Source organism: Sciurus carolinensis, chromosome 3 (assembly GCF_902686445.1).
Source record: "Sciurus carolinensis chromosome 3, mSciCar1.2, whole genome shotgun sequence".
Lineage (NCBI taxonomy): Eukaryota > Metazoa > Chordata > Mammalia > Rodentia > Sciuridae > Sciurus > Sciurus carolinensis.
In genome coordinates this window covers 63,312,948-63,327,849 of record NC_062215.1, presented here as the reverse complement: position 1 = coordinate 63,327,849, position 14,902 = coordinate 63,312,948, and the positions used below count along the sequence as shown (strand labels likewise).

Below are 14,902 nucleotides of genomic sequence, written 5' to 3'. Positions count from 1 at the left end.
AAGAATGGTAGAATTGCTGGAATTTTCCTTTTTGTTGTTGTCTTAGGATAGAGTTGTTTTGTGTATGTTTAGACTAAAAGGGAAGAAGCTAGTGGAAAAGGAGAAATTTTACAGTTAAGGAAACTAAGGTATTAAGGAATTAATTGGGCCATATCATACACAGCACTAAAATTGTAGACATAGATTTTGAGTCCAGATCTGCCTGATTCCAGAGTCTGTGCTTATAAACATTGTATTATGCTTCCTTTGAGGGTCAGTTTGTTCATAGTGGAATTTTAAGAGTTTCAAAGAATGAATTTCAGAAGAAATAGAAAAAGAACTAGTTGGGCAACTGGCAAAGATCAGACAGACTTCAAAGTCAATCTTGTTTATTAGTTGGAAAAGGAACACAAAAGTTTTCTGGAAACGTGTTTTTTATTATGCAAAATTACACAAATCTGCCTTCCAGTTACTTAAAAATATTTTTAAGGTGATTGAACTGTATTTGATTTTCATCAGTTGGTCAGAATTTGGTTTTTGTTTGTTTTGTTTTTTAAAGTCTATCCCAAGAGTTTCCAAAGGACTTGATACTACATCCAAAGGACATTAAGAAATTTGTGGAATGACTTTTGCTTATCACAAATACTAAAGGTAGGATGCTGTTGGCACAGTTTTTTAGTTGACCAGGGATGCTAGTAGATATTCTGCATCTAATGCCCCCCATTCATATAATTGAAATCTCTCTGAATGTGCATATAGATGAAAAGCTGCTTATAATTTTATGAACCTAAGACCTAAATTCTTTTTACACACAATACGGTATATTTTGTATGTTTTATTTTTATTAAATGAAATTTTTAATAAAAAAATTTTTTAAATACTTTTTTAAAAAGTAATATTTTTTCATGATAAAACGTATGTTAAATTTCCCCCTAATTTCCCTGTCTTGTAGATTGAGGAAGGATTATGTCTTGTTTTGTTCAGAATTTTACCAGGAGTTGATCACCAATAAGAAAATTTACCGTTGTCATTAGTCTCACTTCTATTTTTTTTTTTTCCGGTCACCAATTCTGCACTCAGCATTTTTATTTATAGCATTATTGGTGATTATAGTGATTCTGCATAAAAGTGGAAGCATTTGGCAGCTTATAATCTTCTATTGTATTTGTATATGTAGTTTTTAAAATTATATGTAGAAGATCTATAATAACAGTGGGTTTTACTTCATTGTAGTTACGGGGCATTAACAAATACCTCTTTTAAAAGGGATATACAGCAATACAGGATTGAGAGCTATCAGTCTGTGCTTTCCCCACCGACATAAAATGGCTCATTTATTGCATATTAAATTTCCATGTGGGTCAGTTTCTTTGGACTACTCTTACTTCATTGATTACTCTTTCTAATCCTTCCAGTGCTGTATTACTTCATTTGCTCTAGCATTAGAACGTGTTTTGATGTATGGTAGGACAAAATAAGAAAAACATGTTTATTGAGTACTTGCTGTATATTAGGCATTGCTCTACAGATTTTATGTGGATTATCTTGTAATCATCTTAATTTATCATATTTTGACAAATATTTTATCAAATCTATGATGTTTTTATACTGATGTTTTATGTCCATGGAATGTTTTCCTGTATTTTAGTACATCATTATTGCCTTTTGGGTGACAGATATTTTTTGGAGATATCATTGATTTCTGAGAGATTAAATGTGAAAAATGCATGTTTCAGAAATGGCGAAAGATGCTGGAGTTTTTGTTTGGTAGGTTTTGGTTTTGGAAGTGCTGGGGATTGGACCCATTCTAGGCAAGTGCTGTACCACTGAGCTATACCTCCAGCCCTTAAATCAGTGAAATACAATGTCTTAACCTTGTTTTACAATTGAGGAAATGGGCAGGTAGAGTTTAAAAATTTGCTGGAGATTATGCATCTAATCTACTTATTAGCTCAAATGCTTGGAATCATTTAAAATTGTTAGATTTCCTAAACATTTATGGCTGATAAGAATAGCACCTGTGTGTGTTTTCATTTTTTTTTTTTTTTTTTCTTTGTTCAGTGCGTTCTGGGAGAATTTATCTCTTGTTCAGTTTGAATTTACTTTAATTATAATCTTTTTAAAGCTCTTAAAAGACTTTTTTATGGATACAAAATTCTGTCTTTAAGTATTATCTCAATAAAATGTTATCTCCAAGGTGTGAGTTCTTCCAGTTACTGAGTTTCCAGCTCACATTTTGCTGGTCTTAACAAATCCTTGAAGATTTTGGGACCAGCTCTATTTGTTACTACTGCATACTTACAGGAAAGTCTTGTAATTTGTTATTGGTTAATGTAATACTGCTCCCTAAACAAATTTCTGGTTATTGGGTGTCCCCAAACCTATCATATGAGGCATTTTTCTTTCCTTTTTTTAAAAATATACTTATTTATTTATTTTTATGTAGTGCTGAGGTTCAAACCTAGTGCCTCACACCTGCTAGGCAAGTGCTTACAGCCCAGCTATAACCCCGGCCCCTGAGGCATTTTTCTTATTCACACCCCTGGGTTCACTGTTTTCAACAAAGGGCAGAAACTAAATCTGTTACTTGCCTTCTTCTAAAAAGGCAATATGTAATGATCCATGTCTGCCATGCTCCTGTTATTGTGGAAATGCCCAATTAATCTTTCTTCTTTGTCTTCACTTAAGCCTGAACATGTACCTTAGAAACCATTCCTACCTTTACTATCACTAATCCTCTGTGGATACTTTGATTTCTTGCTTTCCATCTTCTTTGGGTTTCCAGTTCACTGAGGGTACCCCTTCATGTTTTCGAGCATAATTATGAATTTATCTATCATTTCAAGGTTTAGATTAGGAAGAAAGAAGCTATAGCATGTGTTAATTTGTCAGCTTGAACCAGAATTTTGTATTGCTTTCCTAATTTAATATCTTGGGCAAGTTGTTTAATCTTATTAGTCTTAGTTCCCATATTAAAAAACAAACAAAAAACCCTGAAAAAACAAAAACTCTAATGTTATCTACTTAAAGTTTTGTTTTGTTTTTTGTACTGAGAATTGAGCCCAGGGGCGCTTAATTACTGAGCCACCTCCCCTTTTTAATTTGAGACAGGGTCTCACTAAGTTATTAAGGCTGGCACTGAACTCATGATCCTCTTGCTTCATCCTTCCAAGTTGCTGAATTTACTGGTGTGCACCTCCATACCCAGCTACTTAAAATTCATTTTAAAAAAAATTAAAAATAAATATATCTTCAGTTTCTAGTATAGTGCATGATACAAAGTAGAAGTGCAATAAATGGCACCTGTATTGCTCTGATAATAATAATGATATCTTCTCTGTGTATAGTAATTACCATCATCAATCATTAGTTGTCTGAAAGTTTCCTGTGCTGTCTCCATCCCACTCTGTATTTGATAGTCATGTTTGTTAGCCTGACCTTTTTGTGACCTTTTAATAGAATCTTGGGTTTCCAACTTGGGTTGTGGCCATTAGGTAGGAATCATTATATTAGAAAAATTACATAAATAAGCAATAATATCCATAATTATTTTTGATTTATGATTTTATCCAGTTTATATACAATCTCATTGTGCCCTTTTTACTTATTCTATGTTACAGAAACTTTCTAATTAGAAGATAGTAAAAGCTTTACTTCCAGTTGTACTAAGTAGTAAATCAGTTTTCTATTTTTCCAAAACAATACACATTTTCATCTTCTGATGGGCTTTGATATTGCCTTTTCCAATTTTACCATAAAAATCATTTTTAAGTCTTTATTTGGGGCTGGGGTTGTGGCTTAGTGGTAGAGTGCTTGTCTAGCACATATGAGGCACTGGCTTCGATCCTCAGCACTACATACATACATGCATACATACATAAATTATTTTTTTTAAGTCTTTATTTTCATGTTGTGCTTTAGTGTGTGTAGCCAGACAAAATGCAATAATCCCCCATCTCACTCTTGGATATATCAAAAGCTCAAAATAAAATAGATCAGATCACTTTCTGAAACAAAATTACTTTATTACTTTAGTAATAATTTAAGGTTACTTTAAAGATAAGAAGCAGTATTTGGGAGGAGATTCATTTCCTGCCTCTGGGTTTTTATCTGCAAGAACTACATCTTCTGTGTCAAGAGATTGTATATTTATAACTGAACTTTAATAAAGTCTATACTCGGGATGCTGCACACCTGACTTTGTCATTGTGATTAAACGTGCCAAACTAGTGCTTTTTTTTTTTTTTCTTTCCTTTTTTTTGGTGGTGAGAATGGGGGGGGACATTACCAAGTGTATTTCATTAAAATTTGGGTTGTGTAGGGAGGATTACAAAACCTTTGATTCTTCATTCTAAGTGTGCTAGTTGTTGCCAACATGGTCAGTATTCCTTTTGAAATTAAGTGTGTGTTTCTAACTGAAATAAACTGATGAGTTTTTCTTTTATTGGTGAATTAAAAGAATAATTGGAAGAATAACATTAATTCTAATACATATAATTTTGCTCAAGCTTAGAAAGCATTTTCCTATCAGTTTTTGGCTGATGTAATGTAGGTTATTGAAACTATGCCGAATCATTTTTTCTTCCTTCAGTGTCTTACACTATATGTGAGTACTAGAGAACTATACTCTCTTCCTTATGAGCAATACAAAATTGCTTTTTGTATATCCCCTTTATGCTGCTTCCACTTTTTGCTGTCTTCATCTCAGAGAAGTTATCACACAAAAAGGTAAGATTATTATTTCAGAACTGCATCCTTCATGACATTTATATACACGTGTGTGCACATATACACGCTGTCCTATATGTCTATATAGAAATACCTGTCTTCTTTCTGAAATTGTGGTATTGCTTTAATAAAGGAAAGAACTATTATTCATATGGTAAACTTCTGAAATGTGCAGAGAGATGCTGGTCATACTTTTCATTTCAAGACATTTTCAAATCATTATCTTGTAAGACAGGAGTGGTAGTACATACCTATAATCTCAGTGTCTTGGAAGACTGAGGCAGGCGGATTGCAAATTCAAGGCAGCCTCAGCAATTTAGCAAGGCCCTAAGCAACTTGGCAAGACCCTATCTCAAAAAGGGCTGGGGGATGTGTTTCAGTGGTTAAGCTCCCCTGAGTTCAATCCCTGGTACCAAAACAAAAAACACAAATCATTAGCTTGTACAAACTCATTTTATTTATTTATTTGGGTACCAGGTATTGAACTCAGGGACACTGGACCACTGAGCCACATCTCTGGCCCTTTTTGTATTTTATTTAGAGACAGGATCTCACTGAGTTGCTTAGTGCCTTGCTTTTGCTGAGGTTGACTTTGAACTATCAGTCCTCCAATCTCAGCCTCTGAAGTGACTGGGAAGAGCACCTGGCTCTTCTAAACATATTAAGATGTTTTGATATATGTGCACATTCTCATGCATGTCCCATTGTAAATCTCTGCAAGATTTTCTTTGACAATATATATCCAAAAGTGGGATTTCTGGATCATAGAGTATGTCTGTAACATTGTTTCACTATTAGGTTTAAAATAACTTTCATATATAAGCCTTTCATCCATGTGTAGTTCATTTTCATATAGTTTGTGAGGTAGGGACTCACTATTTTTAGAATAAATTAGTTTTCCTAGTACATACTTTTCCTACTTGTTTGTGGGTCATCTTTTTCCCATATATCCATGAATCTGATGTCACACTTTTTTTTTTGGTTATATGTTGCTGTACCAATACCAGTTTTTAAAATTACTGCTTAGTAGTAGCTCTTATCTAGTTGGGTGAGTCCCTTACTATATTTGTTTTCAAATTTGATTGAACTGTTTGTATTACATAGACATTTTAGAGTCAGTTTAGAAATTTCTTAAAAAATAAAGCTTCTAATCACTTCTCAGCCTTTTGGCGAAAATCATGTATAGTGTCTGTTCTTCAGTTTAATATCTGATGCTTCCTCTCTCTGAGAACAATATATTAAATGGATTTTTGGAAATAGGAGATGGAATAAGAGCTATCTCTGTCTACTCCATGCATTGACCTGGTATTGCAGTATTCCCAGGAGTAGGGGAATAAAACATAGTTAATGAAAGAAACAAAAATAAACTGCTAAAAAGTTTAAAAAAAAAAAAAAAAAACACCTAAAATTTGTATTGGAATTGCCTTGGATTTATTCCATTAGATTAATATTTTAAGAATCCACAAGTGGGGACCAGGGTTGTAGCTCAGTGGTAGAGTGCTTGCCTAGCAGGTGTGAGGCACTGGGTTCTCAGCACCACATAAAAAGAAATTTTTAAAAAGGTAATAAAAATATCACATGCGATAGTTTTCTCCATTTATAATTTTTTATAAGAATTTTTTGCCTCTTTAAGGTTTCATGTTTTATCTGTAGGTTAGTTCCTAGAACTTAATATTTTTATAACTATTGTGAATGATACCTTATTTTCTTTTTGTGGTGCTAGGGATTGAACCCAGGGCCTTGTGCATGTGCAGTAAGCACTCTACCAACTGAGCTATATCCTCAGCCCTGATATCTTATTTTCAAGTATAAATTCTGGTTGACTGTTCTTGTGTAGAATACAACTGATTTTTCTTTTTTAAAGTTGATTCTGTATCTCAGTTTTTCTAATTGCATTTACTGTAACAGTTTATCTTCATCTCTTCTAATATTTTTACCTCTTTTTTTACCATTGATTAGTGAAGTCCTCAAGTAATATTGAAAAAAAACCTTAATGGGCATCCTGTTTTGTCTCCAAAATGGAATGTTTTTGAAGTTTTTTCATTAATTTTGGTGTTTGCTGTTGACTTTTGGTATATAGGTTTGTTAATAAGTTAAGGAAATTTTCTTCTGTTCATAGTTTTCTCACAGTTTTAAAATTATGTTTTCCATGGAAAGATGGGACAGGGCAGAGGAAACTGTAGGATTTGCAAATTTGAGTATTGTCAATGAGTCTAGGAGTTCAGAGTAGCTACTAGTTGTTTGATACCTGGCTCTAGGTAATTAGGGCAGAGGAATTTTGCTTCCTGAATTTAAAAACCTAGAGGAAGTGGTTCATAGAATGGTTTCTGGGTTGGTTAATTTACATGTGAAAGGTATACTCCTGGGCTAGCCCTGAGAGTTGTCTTTACCAGTCTTAAAGCCACAAATGCCAGGGCCTCAGGTATACAGAAAATAAGAAAATATAGTTAATATTATTGGGCCTGTGATGAATGGATGCCAAATAGGCAAATATAGAATTTTTAAAAACCGAATAGTTATCATTCTCTTCTTATTCCTATTCAGTTTGAAGTCAAAATATTAACCTCATAAACTAGGTGTTGGCATGGTGGCGCACGCCTATAAACCTAGCAGCTCAGCAGACTGAGGCAGGAGGATTTCAAATTTGAGTCCAGCCTCAGCAATTTAGTGAAGCCCTAAGCACCTTAGTGAGATCCTATCTCAAAAAAAAAAAAAAAAAAAAAAATGACTGGGAATGTAGCTCAGTGGTAAAACACCCCTGGGTTCAATGCCCAGTTAAAAGAAAAAGAAAAGAGTAGGTGTTTTCCCTTTTGTTTTCTATTATTTGTAACAATTTACAGAAAATAGGGATTATTTTGCTCCTTGAAAATTTAGTAGAATTAAGCCTGCAAAACTGTCGGTGTAAGCGCAAAAGGAGGGAAGGCAGACCGCGAAGGATTCAGAGAAGCCTTTATTCTTCACGTACTTGGGCACCATTGGGACCCACTTTCTAGATGGGAAAGTGGCCACCAGTTACAATGTAGGGTACAATGATGTAATCATTGGAAGCTGTGTACGTGCAGTTTTGACCATCAGGGCTGGTTGTACAGTTTAAAACTTTAACTTAGGAGGGTGGTTGTAAAAAGGTTGAAACTCATTGTTCTTATTCTGAGATCCATTGTTTCCTAGAGTTTTAGTATTTGCTGTGCCTCCGTTTAGGGCTAATTTGCTATGGGAGAAGTTCTAAGTTTAGGGCCCATTGTTATTAAGAAAGGGTACGCTGCCAGAGGTTTAATGTTTGGCCAATTTCCCCTCCCTCCTGAGCCATATTGTCCCTCCATTTTTCTTGGGGAGCTGTCTTTTAGGAATATTATTTTCCATAACCCTTCAGTCAGGGTTTCCCTAAAAGTTTCCATCCTCTGTGGGAGAGGATGTCTTTTTGGTTTATGCAAGTTCTTTAACCAATTTTAAGAAAATTTATCCATTCTGCCTAGGTTTTCAGATTTTTTAACAAAATTGATGATTATAGTATTTTAAAAATCTTTTATCTATTATCACGAATTACTTTCCTTGATTAATTTTGTCAGAAGTTTGTTTATCAGTCTTTTCGAAGAACCAACTTTTGATCTTACTGTTGTTGCAGGGAGCTAGCCTAAAGGTACTCAACTTCTGAGCCACATCCCCAGCCTTTTTTTATTTATTTATTTTAAAATTTTGAGACAGGGTTTCACTAAGTTGTTTAGGGTCTTACTAAATTGCTGAGACTGACCTTGAACTTGGAATCCTGCTTCAGCTTCCTGAATCACTGGGATTACAGGCATGTACTACACTCAGCCAGCTTTTGATCTTTTTGTCTTTTGTTGATTTAATTTGTGTTTGATCAAGTTCTTTATCTTTGTTTCCTTTGTGTTTATTTGGGTTAGTCTATAGATCCTTTCCAACTTTTGAGTTGCCTTTTTTGCAAGCTCATGGCTCACAAATGAGAGGCAGGAGATGAGAAGCAAACCTCGGATCAGCAAGCTTTCCTTTATTCTACAGCGAAGTCCATTGATCAGACATGGGAGGGCCCATTTTGTAGGTATGGAACTGCCCCCTCCCCCGCTTTACAAGAAGGAGTCTGAGTTTTATAGGGTAGGGCTAATTTGCCATAGGTGAAGGTCAAAGTTTAGGGCCGGGCATTCAGTATCTGCCTGCCAAGAAAGGATCTGCTGGGAGGTTGTCCTTGTCTAGTTTCCCCTCCCTCCTCCTGAGCCTCACCTCTCCATTTTTCTTTGGGGGCTATCTTGCAAGAATATTAATTTCCATGACCCTTCACTTTTAAAGGTACTTTTCTATAAACATGCATAAATTTTTTAAATTTTTGAATACTCTTTTAGTTGTATCTCACAAGTTTTACTATTTTCATTTTTATAGTTTCATAGATATTTTGTAATTTTTCTGATTTTTTTTCTTTAACCTGAAGATTTAAAGGTATAGCATTTAGTTTCAAGCGTAAGTATTTGATTGTGTTTTTTATAGATATATTTGTTGCTGTTTTGTTGTTACAGATTCCTAGTTTTATTGTGTTAGGACCAAAGAACATAAGTTTGTATGATTTTTTGTTTTGTTTTGTTCTTTTCTGGTAGTGGAGAGAGAAAACAGGGCATTGTGTTTGCCATGCAGATGCTCTTATCACTGAGCTGTATAGTCACAGACTTTTTTTTTTTTTTTTTAAAGAATTGATTAATTAATTATTTTGCAGTACTTGAGATTGAACTAAAGTGCACTTTATCTCTGAGCTACAACACAAGCCCTTTTTATTTTAATTTTATTTTTTTATTTTGAGACAAGATCTCACTAAATTACTTGGCTGGCTTTGAACTTGCAGTCCTCCTGCTTCAGCCTTCATAGCTGGAATTATAGACCTGTGCCACCATGCCTGTTTGTATGTTTTTTTTTGTGGTACTGGGGATCGAACTCAGGGCCTTGTGCTTGCAAGGCAAGCACTCTACCAGTTGAGCTATCTCCCCAACCCCTGTATGGTATTTTTATTCTTCATTTCTTAGTTTCAAAGATGTTTTAGTCAGCTTTTTTGCTGCTGTGACCAAAGACTTGACAAAAACAGTTTTAGGAGGAAAAGTTTATTTGGGGACTCATAGTTTCAGAGGTCTCAGTCCATAAAAGGCTGACTCCATTCCTTGGAGCTCAAAGTAAGGCAGAACATCATGGTGGAAGAGTGTAACAGGAGAGCATCTTGAGACATGACCACCAAAAAGCAGAGAGAACACGCAGCTCAAGAAGGACAAGATTTAAACCCAAGACATGTCCTCCTGTCTACCTATTGTTACCATCTAATTAATCCCAATCAGTAAATTAACCCACTGATTATGTTAAGACTCAGCCCAATCATTTCACCTCTAAATCCTTTTGTATTGCCTCATACATAAGCTTTGGGGGGGGGGCACCTCATATCTGAACCATAACAAAAGATGAGTAAATTTAAATTGCTATCCAAAATTATTGATGTACCTTTATGTCTAAGAGTTGTTGCTTTTTTATACATATGTTTTTATAACAACCATATTGAGATAAAATTCACTTATCATAAAATTAAATGGTTTTTAGTATAATCAGAGAGAACCATATATTACTGTCTACTTTTAGAATATTTTGATCACCTAGAAAGAAACCTGACCATTAACAATCCCTTTTCTAGTTCTCCCCATATCCTCTGGTAATCACTAATCAATTTTCTGTTGCTGTAGATTTGCTTATTCTGTACATTGCAAAATAAATGGAGTCACATAATTGATGACTTCTTACAGCACAAAAACACATTTGTACCACAAATATGTCTTCACATTTTTTTCAGGGTTCATCCATATGGTTGCATTTATCATTTATTGTTCAGCCTTTTTATGGTTAAATAATAGTCTTTGTTATGGATATACATAACCATATTTTGTATACATTCAGGAGTTGGGGGACAGGTGAGTTGTTTCCATAATGAATAATGTTACTATGAACATACAAGTATGGGTTTTTCTGCAGATTTATGTTTTTAATTTTCTTGAATAGCTAGGAGTGGACTAGTCATATAATTGTGTTTAGCCTTTTGAAGTATACCAGACTTTTCCAAAGTGACTGTACCATTTTACAGTTCTATCTGCATCTTATCAAAACTCCAGTGTCTGCATGTCCTCATTAATATTTGTTACTTTTTAAAAATTTTAGCTATTTAATTGGGGATAAAGTAGTATCTCATTTTGAATTATGTTTTTCTGGTGACTACTGATGTTGAGCAGAACATCTTTTCATGTGCTTTTTGGCTATTTGTATACCTTTGAAAAAATATCTGTTCAGTTCCTTTGTCCATTTTTTAAATTGGTTTGTCTTTATATTGTTCAATTGTAGAAATTATTCTGGATATATGTCCCCCAAAAGATATGTTTGATAATATTTTCTCATTCTGTCAATTGTTTTTCACTATCTTGATAATGTCCCTTGAAACAACTGTTTTGATGAAAACTAATTTATCTGTTTTATTGTTTGTGCTTTGGTTTTAGCTCCACAAATTTTGTCATGTAGTGTCTAATTCCAGGTCACACAGATTTATTTTTATGTTTTCTTCTGTGAGTTTTCATGTACTGAGGATTGAACCCAGGGCTGCTTTACCAATGAGCTACATCCTCAGTCCTTTTAATTTTTTATTTCAAAATCAGGTCTCACTAAGTTGCTGAGGGTCTTGCTGAGATTGGCTTTGAAATTAAGATCCTCCTGTTTTAGCCTCCTAAGTCATTGGAATTATAGATGTGCATCACTGCACTGGGCCAATGAGTTTGATGGATTTTTTGTTTTGTTTTGTTTTGTTTTGGTACCAGGGATTAAATCCAGAGTCACTTAACCACTAAGTCACATTCCCAGCCCCCTTTTTTTTTTTATTTTGAGAAAGTGTCTCACCAAGTTGAAGCTGGTTTTGAACTCGTGATCCTCCTGCCTCAGATTTCCAAGTCACAGGGATTACAGGCACAAACCATCACACCCTGCTTGCCAGTGAATTTTTTAGTTTCAACTCTTAATGTTTAGATTCTGATCATTTTGAGTTTTTTGTATATGGTATGAGGTAAGGGCTCAACTTCATTCTTTTACATATGGATATGTAGTTATTCTGGCACCATTTGTTGAATAGACAGTCATTTCTCCCTTAACTTGTCTTGGTGTTGCTTGCTTTCTTTGAAAGCTATTTTGTTTGAAGCATAAATGTTTATAACTGGCATTTCTTCTTGATCTGTTCTTTCTTTGGTGTATAACACCCTACTTGGTCCTTCATATTTGTTCCTTTTAATTCTACCTTTTCTCATTTTATAATTACTTTGAAATTTTTTATTCACATTGCCCTTCAGACTTTTCCCCCACCAATTTATTGTCAACATTTCTTTACCCTATAGATCTCTGATTTCTGGATCTTTTAAAAATTTAGTCTCAGAGTCTGCTTTATTTTTGTTTTTACCTTCTCTTTTTTTCCTTCTATTTAATAGATTAAATATATTGTTTTTATAATTTGAAATTGATAAATTTCAAGTTAAAATTAGTTCATTTAGTTAAAATTTTGGTCATTAGCCCAAACAAGTCCAGATTACATGTATGTATTCAGATCCTTTTATTGTTGTTTTGCCATATTGCTCACGTGTGCAGGGCACATCCTCTACCACTGAGACGTTTCCCCAGCCCCTTTTGTTATATTTTTTTATATATCATTACCTGGTTTCAAGTACCAAGACATACTCTGGCCATTTTGGGTTTTCTTTTTCTTCTTTTGCTTCTGCATCCCTGACCTTGTCACTGTGTTCATATCATCTAGATAAGATTTTGGCAAAATATGGCTCCTGTACCACTAACTGTTTGTAAATAAGGTTTTAAAGTTAGTTCCTTAGTCACACCAACACCCACATTTTATGTACACAGTAGTCACAGGTAACAGGTCTTAGGCTATAAAGATTTAGAACATTGTCATTTTGGAAAGTTTTGCTGTATAGTCCTCTTAAATTTTTGGTTCTGAGTTATTGTGGTTATGTTTTTGTTCATATTTAAAGATAATAGATTTTATTAAATTATGTATTTATCTTTCATATGTCTCATAATATCATTCTTGCTGGGTTTACTTCCCTTAATGAGCATTTTCAAAGAGGGCCTTTATGTGGCAAACCTGAAACATTATGTGCTTTAAGTGTTTCGGACATTTTCTTAGCCTAATATTCTGCCTCACTAAAACATTTTTCAGCCATATCCATCCATTTATTTCCCCATCTTTTAATATTTTAATTCTATTTTCCATCCACGTTATTTCAGATTATTTCTTCTTTTAAAACTGCTTATTTCATGTTATCAGTATCCCTTCTTATTTCTGAAAATATGTATTATGGTCATTTAAAACATATGCTTTCTGGTTAATTTTTTTTTCCACTTTTTATCCTGTTCTTACTCTTTAAAATTTTTTAATTATTCTTTTACTTCCGTGTTTATTTTTCCTCATGACACTTTTTCCATTGAAATTATCAGCCATTCAAACTTACCTAGTAATATGTTTAGGAGGAGTAATAATGTTGGCAGGAGGAAGGGAGGCTGTCAAGGCTGAGAGCCTGTGATGTCAATCTGGGCTTCCCATTTGTTCCATCTACCTTATTCTTCAGGACATCTCCCAATCACTTCATTAGGAACATTTTTCTTTATCAAGAACAAACTTCTATGAAAGTTTGTTGAGCAAACAACTTAGTGTTGTCGCCCCACCCAGGCTGCAATGCTGTTCTGACATTACCTCCAATGCTAGTTTGGTGTTGCTTTTTTGCCTTAGAAGAAACTGGAAAAGACATTCTGGAGTGCTCTCATCCTACCCTCCCCCCAGTGGTGTGCCCACTGTTCTTCAGCTCTGGGTTGCTATCCTGCTCTCCTTCCATCTACACAAGCCAGCTTCTGTCTACCCAGAGATTTTTCAGTTTCTGTGTTTGCTTAGCAAATCCACCTTTGCTCACTCATAGAGCATCTTTATGGGGAAAGAACGTGGCTTAAGATCTTACCCAGAATTGAAAGCTCAACATGGCTAATTTTAAAAATTATTTATTTGACCTTTGAATGCATGAGATTGAGTGGGGGTGGGCACAATTTACTTTTCTAATTATATTTAATTTAAACAATTACCAGTTGTTTTGTATTTAGGGATTATATGTTCTCTTGGCAGAAAGAGGGGAACACAAAGAGTTCCTGGGAAATGGAAGTAAACTGGTCCAGAAATATCAGAAAATGGAGAATTTGGTTTTCGATGAACATAATTTTTAATGGCTCTATTATTTAATACTTTCCATTATCATTTAAGCATCTGATATTAGAAGATGCTATACTAGGTTTTATTGGTAGAAAATAAAAGACCAATAAGACAGATCTGTGCTTTCAAGATTTTTGTTCTGTAATATAAAAATGAATATATAGGTAATGCAAGTCACTAAATGTGGTCAACTGAGACAGGCCAGAATTTTCAGAAAGGGTGCTTTGTTAGAATTAAAGCCATTTCTCATTGAGCAACTAGGAAAAAAGACTGATCAACCAGCTTTACTTTGATAAGAATTGTGTATGGGCTCCTATTCTTGTACACAGCTTTGCTTCTTTTGTTCATTCTATAGTCTATTTGACTTTGACCTACTTTTGGCTATAAATTCTAGCTTCACCTGTTTTTGGGTACCTGCTTCCTATTCTTAAAATCATCCTTATACTGTAGTATCTATGCACTCCATATATAATTTGTTTTATATACAGTGTTTAGACCCTGCTATTAGCTTGACTGTCACAATCCCTTCATCTGTTGTACTGTAAATTTGCATTTGCTATCAGATTCCTACCTTTGAATTTGCTCTAAACCTGTGTTCTGTATTTACTTGACTTGACATATTCTGACTCTTGGTTTATTTTTTAATGTATCCATACTTCTAGTTGATTCGTTGAGGCTCCCTTGCAACTGATTTTCCACAGTGTTGGTCATTCTGTCACTAGTCAAATCTTCTCTTCCCCTTCTAAGTATATGAATGTCTACTAGAGATTGCCTCCCAGAGGTAGTTTGGTACATTTTTCTCCCACAATTTTTAGTGTAGATCCTGACATAAAATTAACATTTTTTAATTTCAGTGTCAGGGATTGAGCCCAGGGTTGCTTAACCACTGAGTCACATCCCTATCCCTTTTTATATTTT

The 14,902-nt window shown here is 34.3% G+C and overlaps 1 protein-coding gene and 1 non-coding gene across 5 annotated transcripts in view; both read left to right on the top strand.

Annotated features, from left to right (window-relative positions):
* Positions 1-14,902, top strand: part of Nsrp1 (nuclear speckle splicing regulatory protein 1) — a 49,044-nt gene that overhangs the window by 17,074 nt on the left and 17,068 nt on the right. The window contains exon 1 of one of the 4 annotated variants that reach the window (XM_047546462.1): positions 539-630. The exons of the other annotated variants lie outside the window; for them this stretch is intronic. The gene's annotated coding sequence lies outside the window, so the exon portion shown is untranslated. Of the gene's footprint in view, positions 1-538; positions 631-14,902 lie in introns of those variants that run through there. 4 annotated transcript variants of the gene reach the window in all.
* On the top strand, positions 5,858-6,046 carry LOC124981591 (U2 spliceosomal RNA). Its single transcript, XR_007108093.1, has one exon. It is a non-coding gene; the product is annotated as a U2 spliceosomal RNA (small nuclear RNA).